Source organism: Pseudorasbora parva, chromosome 5 (assembly GCF_024679245.1).
Source record: "Pseudorasbora parva isolate DD20220531a chromosome 5, ASM2467924v1, whole genome shotgun sequence".
Lineage (NCBI taxonomy): Eukaryota > Metazoa > Chordata > Actinopteri > Cypriniformes > Gobionidae > Pseudorasbora > Pseudorasbora parva.
The window spans coordinates 3,597,294-3,604,793 of record NC_090176.1 but is presented as its reverse complement, the minus strand read 5'-3'; the positions used below and the strand labels follow the sequence as shown (position 1 = coordinate 3,604,793).

At 47.1% G+C, this 7,500-nt stretch overlaps 4 non-coding genes across 4 annotated transcripts; all 4 read right to left on the bottom strand.

The window, feature by feature from the left end:
- Positions 1 to 1,210: 1,210 nt before the first annotated feature.
- Positions 1,211 to 1,283, bottom strand: trnar-ccu (transfer RNA arginine (anticodon CCU)). Its single transcript has one exon. It is a non-coding gene; the product is annotated as a tRNA-Arg (tRNA).
- Positions 1,284 to 3,239: 1,956 nt separating this feature from the next.
- Positions 3,240 to 3,312, bottom strand: trnar-ccu (transfer RNA arginine (anticodon CCU)). Its single transcript has one exon. It is a non-coding gene; the product is annotated as a tRNA-Arg (tRNA).
- A 1,421-nt stretch (positions 3,313 to 4,733) lies between these two features.
- trnar-ccu (transfer RNA arginine (anticodon CCU)) lies at positions 4,734 to 4,806 on the bottom strand. Its single transcript has one exon. It is a non-coding gene; the product is annotated as a tRNA-Arg (tRNA).
- Positions 4,807 to 6,266: 1,460 nt separating this feature from the next.
- trnar-ccu (transfer RNA arginine (anticodon CCU)) lies at positions 6,267 to 6,339 on the bottom strand. Its single transcript has one exon. It is a non-coding gene; the product is annotated as a tRNA-Arg (tRNA).
- Positions 6,340 to 7,500: the final 1,161 nt, after the last annotated feature.

Genomic DNA, 7,500 nt, shown 5'->3' with positions numbered 1-7,500 from the left:
CTTGTGTTTAGGCACACATCAAGTGCTCCTCTGTCATAAAAGAGAACAGATGAAAACAACAAAGGGTTTTAGCATAGACCTGTGGCAGCTTTTCTTCAAGTGGGGACAGAGAATTTGCATAAGTAAAGAAGACTTAGCAGAGGATGGTTTCGATCCATCGACCTCTGGGTTATGGGCCCAGCACGCTTCCGCTGCGCCACTCTGCTTGTTATAGAAAAGCTCCCATTCACAGGTGTTTTCAAAATGACTTGCGTTTAGGCACACATGAAGTGCACATGAAGTAACACATGAAGTGCCTCTGCCAGAAAAGTCATTAATGAGATCAGGTGAAAGCAACAAAGGGTTTTTAGCTTTGAGCAGAGGCAGCTTTTCTTCAGCAAGGAACAGAGCATTATATAAGTAAAAAAAAAAAAAAGAAAGTCTTAGCAGAGGATGGTTTCGATCCATCGACCTCTGGGTTATGGGCCCAGCACGCTTCCGCTGTGCCACTCTGCTCCTGGCGACACATGCGCCGTTCCCAGATGCTTTGGAAAGGACTTGTGTTTAGGCACACATCAAGTGCTCCTCTGTCATAAACAAGAACAGATGAAAACAACAAAGGGTTTTAGCATAGACCTGTGGCAGCTTTTCTTCAAGTGGGGACAGAGAATTTGCATAAGTAAAGAAGACTTAGCAGAGGATGGTTTCGATCCATCGACCTCTGGGTTATGGGCCCAGCACGCTTCCGCTGCGCCACTCTGCTGTAAACCCACCCCAGATGGGACTCGAACCCACAATCCCTGGCTTAGGAGGCCAGTGACTTATCCATTAGGACACTGGGGCTGTCAAAAATAAGCCCTTGTATGCCCCATTTACTGCTGATTCCGTGACAACAATAGGCTTGGTATTTAATCAAGGCCAGCACACAAAGTAATCCAGATGAACAATTCATTTACCAGGCCACCGGGCCACTCTGCTCGCCATAGAAGAGCTCCAATTCACAGGTGTTTTCAATAGGACTTGCGTTTAGGCACACACAAAGTGGTCCTCAGTCACAGATGATATCTGGTGAAAATGATTATGGCTTCAGAATAGAAGTGCATTAGCTCTTCTTCAAATAGGAACAAGACACGTAAATAAGTAAAGTGGTCTTAGCAGAGGATGGTTTCGATCCATCGACCTCTGGGTTATGGGCCCAGCACGCTTCCGCTGCGCCACTCTGCTGTAAACCCACCCCAGATGGGACTCGAACCCACAATCCCTGGCTTAGGAGGCCAGTGCCTTATCCATTAGGCCACTGGGGCTGTTAAAGCCCATCTCTCGTGTGCCCCATTACTTCTGCTTCAGTGGCAACAAAAGGCTTGGCATTTACACATGGCCAGCACACAAAGTTATCCACTGAGCGGCTGCTTCGACAGGCCACTGGGGTATGACTCGCTTGCTCTTCTAATTCTCCATCTCATTCAGGTGGCTCAGTTAATGAGGCATTTAAACAGGTCCTACACACAAAGATTTCTCAACAAGCGACTACTACACCAGCTTTCCAGAACATTGTGCAGTATTGTTATAGTTCCAGGACCAAGAGGCTCCAGGTTTTCACAAGCGGGATGTGGAAGTTGCTCTTAATTTGGGATAAAGCATGTAAATAAGAGAAGAAGCCTTAGCAGAGGATGGTTTCGATCCATCGACCTCTGGGTTATGGGCCCAGCACGCTTCCGCTGCGCCACTCTGCTTGTTATAGAAAAGCTCCCATTCACAGGTGTTTTCAAAATGACTTGCGTTTAGGCACACATGAAGTAACACATGAAGTGCCTCTGCCAGAAAAGTCATTAATGAGATCAGGTGAAAGCAACAAAGGGTTTTTAGCTTTGAGCAGAGGCAGCTTTTCTTCAGCAAGGAACAGAGCATTATATAAGTAAAAAAAAAAAAAGAAAGTCTTAGCAGAGGATGGTTTCGATCCATCGACCTCTGGGTTATGGGCCCAGCACGCTTCCGCTGCGCCACTCTGCTCCTGGCGACACATGCGCCGTTCCCAGATGCTTTGGAAAGGACTTGTGTTTAGGCACACATCAAGTGCTCCTCTGTCATAAAAGAGAACAGATGAAAACAACAAAGGGTTTTAGCATAGACCTGTGGCAGCTTTTCTTCAAGTGGGGACAGAGAATTTGCATAAGTAAAGAAGACTTAGCAGAGGATGGTTTCGATCCATCGACCTCTGGGTTATGGGCCCAGCACGCTTCCGCTGCGCCACTCTGCTTGTTATAGAAAAGCTCCCATTCACAGGTGTTTTCAAAATGACTTGCGTTTAGGCACACATGAAGTGCACATGAAGTAACACATGAAGTGCCTCTGCCAGAAAAGTCATTAATGAGATCAGGTGAAAGCAACAAAGGGTTTTTAGCTTTGAGCAGAGGCAGCTTTTCTTCAGCAAGGAACAGAGCATTATATAAGTAAAAAAAAAAAAAGAAAGTCTTAGCAGAGGATGGTTTCGATCCATCGACCTCTGGGTTATGGGCCCAGCACGCTTCCGCTGCGCCACTCTGCTCCTGGCGACACATGCGCCGTTCCCAGATGCTTTGGAAAGGACTTGTGTTTAGGCACACATCAAGTGCTCCTCTGTCATAAACAAGAACAGATGAAAACAACAAAGGGTTTTAGCATAGACCTGTGGCAGCTTTTCTTCAAGTGGGGACAGAGAATTTGCATAAGTAAAGAAGACTTAGCAGAGGATGGTTTCGATCCATCGACCTCTGGGTTATGGGCCCAGCACGCTTCCGCTGCGCCACTCTGCTGTAAACCCACCCCAGATGGGACTCGAACCCACAATCCCTGGCTTAGGAGGCCAGTGACTTATCCATTAGGACACTGGGGCTGTCAAAAATAAGCCCTTGTATGCCCCATTTACTGCTGATTCCGTGACAACAATAGGCTTGGTATTTAATCAAGGCCAGCACACAAAGTAATCCAGATGAACAATTCATTTACCAGGCCACCGGGCCACTCTGCTCGCCATAGAAGAGCTCCAATTCACAGGTGTTTTCAATAGGACTTGCGTTTAGGCACACACAAAGTGGTCCTCAGTCACAGATGATATCTGGTGAAAATGATTATGGCTTCAGAATAGAAGTGCATTAGCTCTTCTTCAAATAGGAACAAGACACGTAAATAAGTAAAGTGGTCTTAGCAGAGGATGGTTTCGATCCATCGACCTCTGGGTTATGGGCCCAGCACGCTTCCGCTGCGCCACTCTGCTGTAAACCCACCCCAGATGGGACTCGAACCCACAATCCCTGGCTTAGGAGGCCAGTGCCTTATCCATTAGGCCACTGGGGCTGTTAAAGCCCATCTCTCGTGTGCCCCATTACTTCTGCTTCAGTGGCAACAAAAGGCTTGGCATTTACACATGGCCAGCACACAAAGTTATCCACTGAGCGGCTGCTTCGACAGGCCACTGGGGTATGACTCGCTTGCTCTTCTAATTCTCCATCTCATTCAGGTGGCTCAGTTAATGAGGCATTTAAACAGGTCCTACACACAAAGATTTCTCAACAAGCGACTACTACACCAGCTTTCCAGAACATTGTGCAGTATTGTTATAGTTCCAGGACCAAGAGGCTCCAGGTTTTCACAAGCGGGATGTGGAAGTTGCTCTTAATTTGGGATAAAGCATGTAAATAAGAGAAGAAGCCTTAGCAGAGGATGGTTTCGATCCATCGACCTCTGGGTTATGGGCCCAGCACGCTTCCGCTGCGCCACTCTGCTTGTTATAGAAAAGCTCCCATTCACAGGTGTTTTCAAAATGACTTGCGTTTAGGCACACATGAAGTAACACATGAAGTGCCTCTGCCAGAAAAGTCATTAATGAGATCAGGTGAAAGCAACAAAGGGTTTTTAGCTTTGAGCAGAGGCAGCTTTTCTTCAGCAAGGAACAGAGCATTATATAAGTAAAAAAAAAAAAAGAAAGTCTTAGCAGAGGATGGTTTCGATCCATCGACCTCTGGGTTATGGGCCCAGCACGCTTCCGCTGCGCCACTCTGCTCCTGGCGACACATGCGCCGTTCCCAGATGCTTTGGAAAGGACTTGTGTTTAGGCACACATCAAGTGCTCCTCTGTCATAAACAAGAACAGATGAAAACAACAAAGGGTTTTAGCATAGACCTGTGGCAGCTTTTCTTCAAGTGGGGACAGAGAATTTGCATAAGTAAAGAAGACTTAGCAGAGGATGGTTTCAATCCATCGACCTCTGGGTTATGGGCCCAGCACGCTTCCGCTGCGCCACTCTGCTGTAAACCCACCCCAGATGGGACTCGAACCCACAATCCCTGGCTTAGGAGGCCAGTGACTTATCCATTAGGACACTGGGGCTGTCAAAAATAAGCCCTTGTATGCCCCATTTACTGCTGATTCCGTGACAACAATAGGCTTGGTATTTAATCAAGGCCAGCACACAAAGTAATCCAGATGAACAATTCATTTACCAGGCCACCGGGCCACTCTGCTCGCCATAGAAGAGCTCCAATTCACAGGTGTTTTCAATAGGACTTGCGTTTAGGCACACACAAAGTGGTCCTCAGTCACAGATGATATCTGGTGAAAATGATTATGGCTTCAGAATAGAAGTGCATTAGCTCTTCTTCAAATAGGAACAAGACACGTAAATAAGTAAAGTGGTCTTAGCAGAGGATGGTTTCGATCCATCGACCTCTGGGTTATGGGCCCAGCACGCTTCCGCTGCGCCACTCTGCTGTAAACCCACCCCAGATGGGACTCGAACCCACAATCCCTGGCTTAGGAGGCCAGTGCCTTATCCATTAGGCCACTGGGGCTGTTAAAGCCCATCTCTCGTGTGCCCCATTACTTCTGCTTCAGTGGCAACAAAAGGCTTGGCATTTACACATGGCCAGCACACAAAGTTATCCACTGAGCGGCTGCTTCGACAGGCCACTGGGGTATGACTCGCTTGCTCTTCTAATTCTCCATCTCATTCAGGTGGCTCAGTTAATGAGGCATTTAAACAGGTCCTACACACAAAGATTTCTCAACAAGCGACTACTACACCAGCTTTCCAGAACATTGTGCAGTATTGTTATAGTTCCAGGACCAAGAGGCTCCAGGTTTTCACAAGCGGGATGTGGAAGTTGCTCTTAATTTGGGATAAAGCATGTAAATAAGAGAAGAAGCCTTAGCAGAGGATGGTTTCGATCCATCGACCTCTGGGTTATGGGCCCAGCACGCTTCCGCTGCGCCACTCTGCTTGTTATAGAAAAGCTCCCATTCACAGGTGTTTTCAAAATGACTTGCGTTTAGGCACACATGAAGTAACACATGAAGTGCCTCTGCCAGAAAAGTCATTAATGAGATCAGGTGAAAGCAACAAAGGGTTTTTAGCTTTGAGCAGAGGCAGCTTTTCTTCAGCAAGGAACAGAGCATTATATAAGTAAAAAAAAAAAAAGAAAGTCTTAGCAGAGGATGGTTTCAATCCATCGACCTCTGGGTTATGGGCCCAGCACGCTTCCGCTGCGCCACTCTGCTCCTGGCGACACATGCGCCGTTCCCAGATGCTTTGGAAAGGACTTGTGTTTAGGCACACATCAAGTGCTCCTCTGTCATAAACGAGAACAGATGAAAACAACAAAGGGTTTTAGCATAGACCTGTGGCAGCTTTTCTTCAAGTGGGGACAGAGAATTTGCATAAGTAAAGAAGACTTAGCAGAGGATGGTTTCGATCCATCGACCTCTGGGTTATGGGCCCAGCACGCTTCCGCTGCGCCACTCTGCTGAAAACCACCCTAGACAGGACTCGAACCCACAAACATTGGCATAGGAGGCCAGTGACTTATCCATTAGGACACTGAGGCTGTAAAAAATAAGCCCTTGTATGCCCCATTTACTGCTGATTCCGTGACAACAATAGGCTTGGTATTTAATCAAGGCCAGCACACAAAGTAATCCAGATGAACAATTCATTTACCAGGCCACCGGGCCACTCTGCTCGCCATAGAAGAGCTCCAATTCACAGGTGTTTTCAATAGGACTTGCGTTTAGGCACACATGAAGTGCACATGAAGTAACACATGAAGTGCCTCTGCCAGAAAAGTCATTAATGAGATCAGGTGAAAGCAACAAAGGGTTTTTAGCTTTGAGCAGAGGCAGCTTTTCTTCAGCAAGGAACAGAACATTATATAAGTAAAAAAAAAAAGAAAGTCTTAGCACAGGATGGTTTCGATCCATCGACCTCTGGGTTATGGGCCCAGCACGCTTCCGCTGCGCCACTCTGCTGTAAACCCACCCCAGATGGGACTCGAACCCACAATCCCTGGCTTAGGAGGCCAGGGCCTTATCCATTAGGCCACTGGGGCTGTTAAAGCCCATCTCTCGTGTGCCCCATTACTTCTGCTTCAGTGGCAACAAAAGGCTTGGCATTTACACATGGCCAGCACACAAAGATATCCACTGAGCGGCTACTTCGACAGGCCACTGGGGTATGACTCGCTTGCTCTTCTAATTTTCCATCTCATTCAGGTGGCTCAGTCAATGAGGCATTTAAACAGGTCCTACACACAAAGATTTCTCAACAAGCGACTACTACACCAGCTTTCCAGAACATTGTGCAGTATTGTTATAGTTCCAGGACCAAGAGGCTCCAGGTTTTCACAAGCGGGATGTGGAAGTTGCTCTTAATTTGGGATAAAGCATGTAAATAAGAGAAGAAGCCTTAGCAGAGGATGGTTTCGATCCATCGACCTCTGGGTTATGGGCCCAGCACGCTTCCGCTGCGCCACTCTGCTTGTTATAGAAAAGCTCCCATTCACAGGTGTTTTCAAAATGACTTGCGTTTAGGCACACATGAAGTAACACATGAAGTGCCTCTGCCAGAAAAGTCATTAATGAGATCAGGTGAAAGCAACAAAGGGTTTTTAGCTTTGAGCAGAGGCAGCTTTTCTTCAGCAAGGAACAGAGCATTATATAAGTAAAAAAAAAAAGAGAAAGTCTTAGCAGAGGATGGTTTCGATCCATCGACCTCTGGGTTATGGGCCCAGCACGCTTCCGCTGCGCCACTCTGCTCCTGGCGACACATGCGCCGTTCCCAGATGCTTTGGAAAGGACTTGTGTTTAGGCACACATCAAGTGCTCCTCTGTCATAAACGAGAACAGATGAAAACAACAAAGGGTTTTAGCATAGACCTGTGGCAGCTTTTCTTCAAGTGGGGACAGAGAATTTGCATAAGTAAAGAAGACTTAGCAGAGGATGGTTTCGATCCATCGACCTCTGGGTTATGGGCCCAGCACCCTTCCGCTGCGCCACTCTGCTGAAAACCACCCTAGACAGGACTCGAACCCACAAACATTGGCATAGGAGGCCAGTGACTTATCCATTAGGACACTGAGGCTGTAAAAAATAAGCCCTTGTAGGCCCCATTTACTGCTGATTCCGTGACAACAATAGGCTTGGTATTTAAACAAGGCCAGCACACAAAGTAATCCAGATGAACAATTCATTTACCAGGCCACCGGGCCAC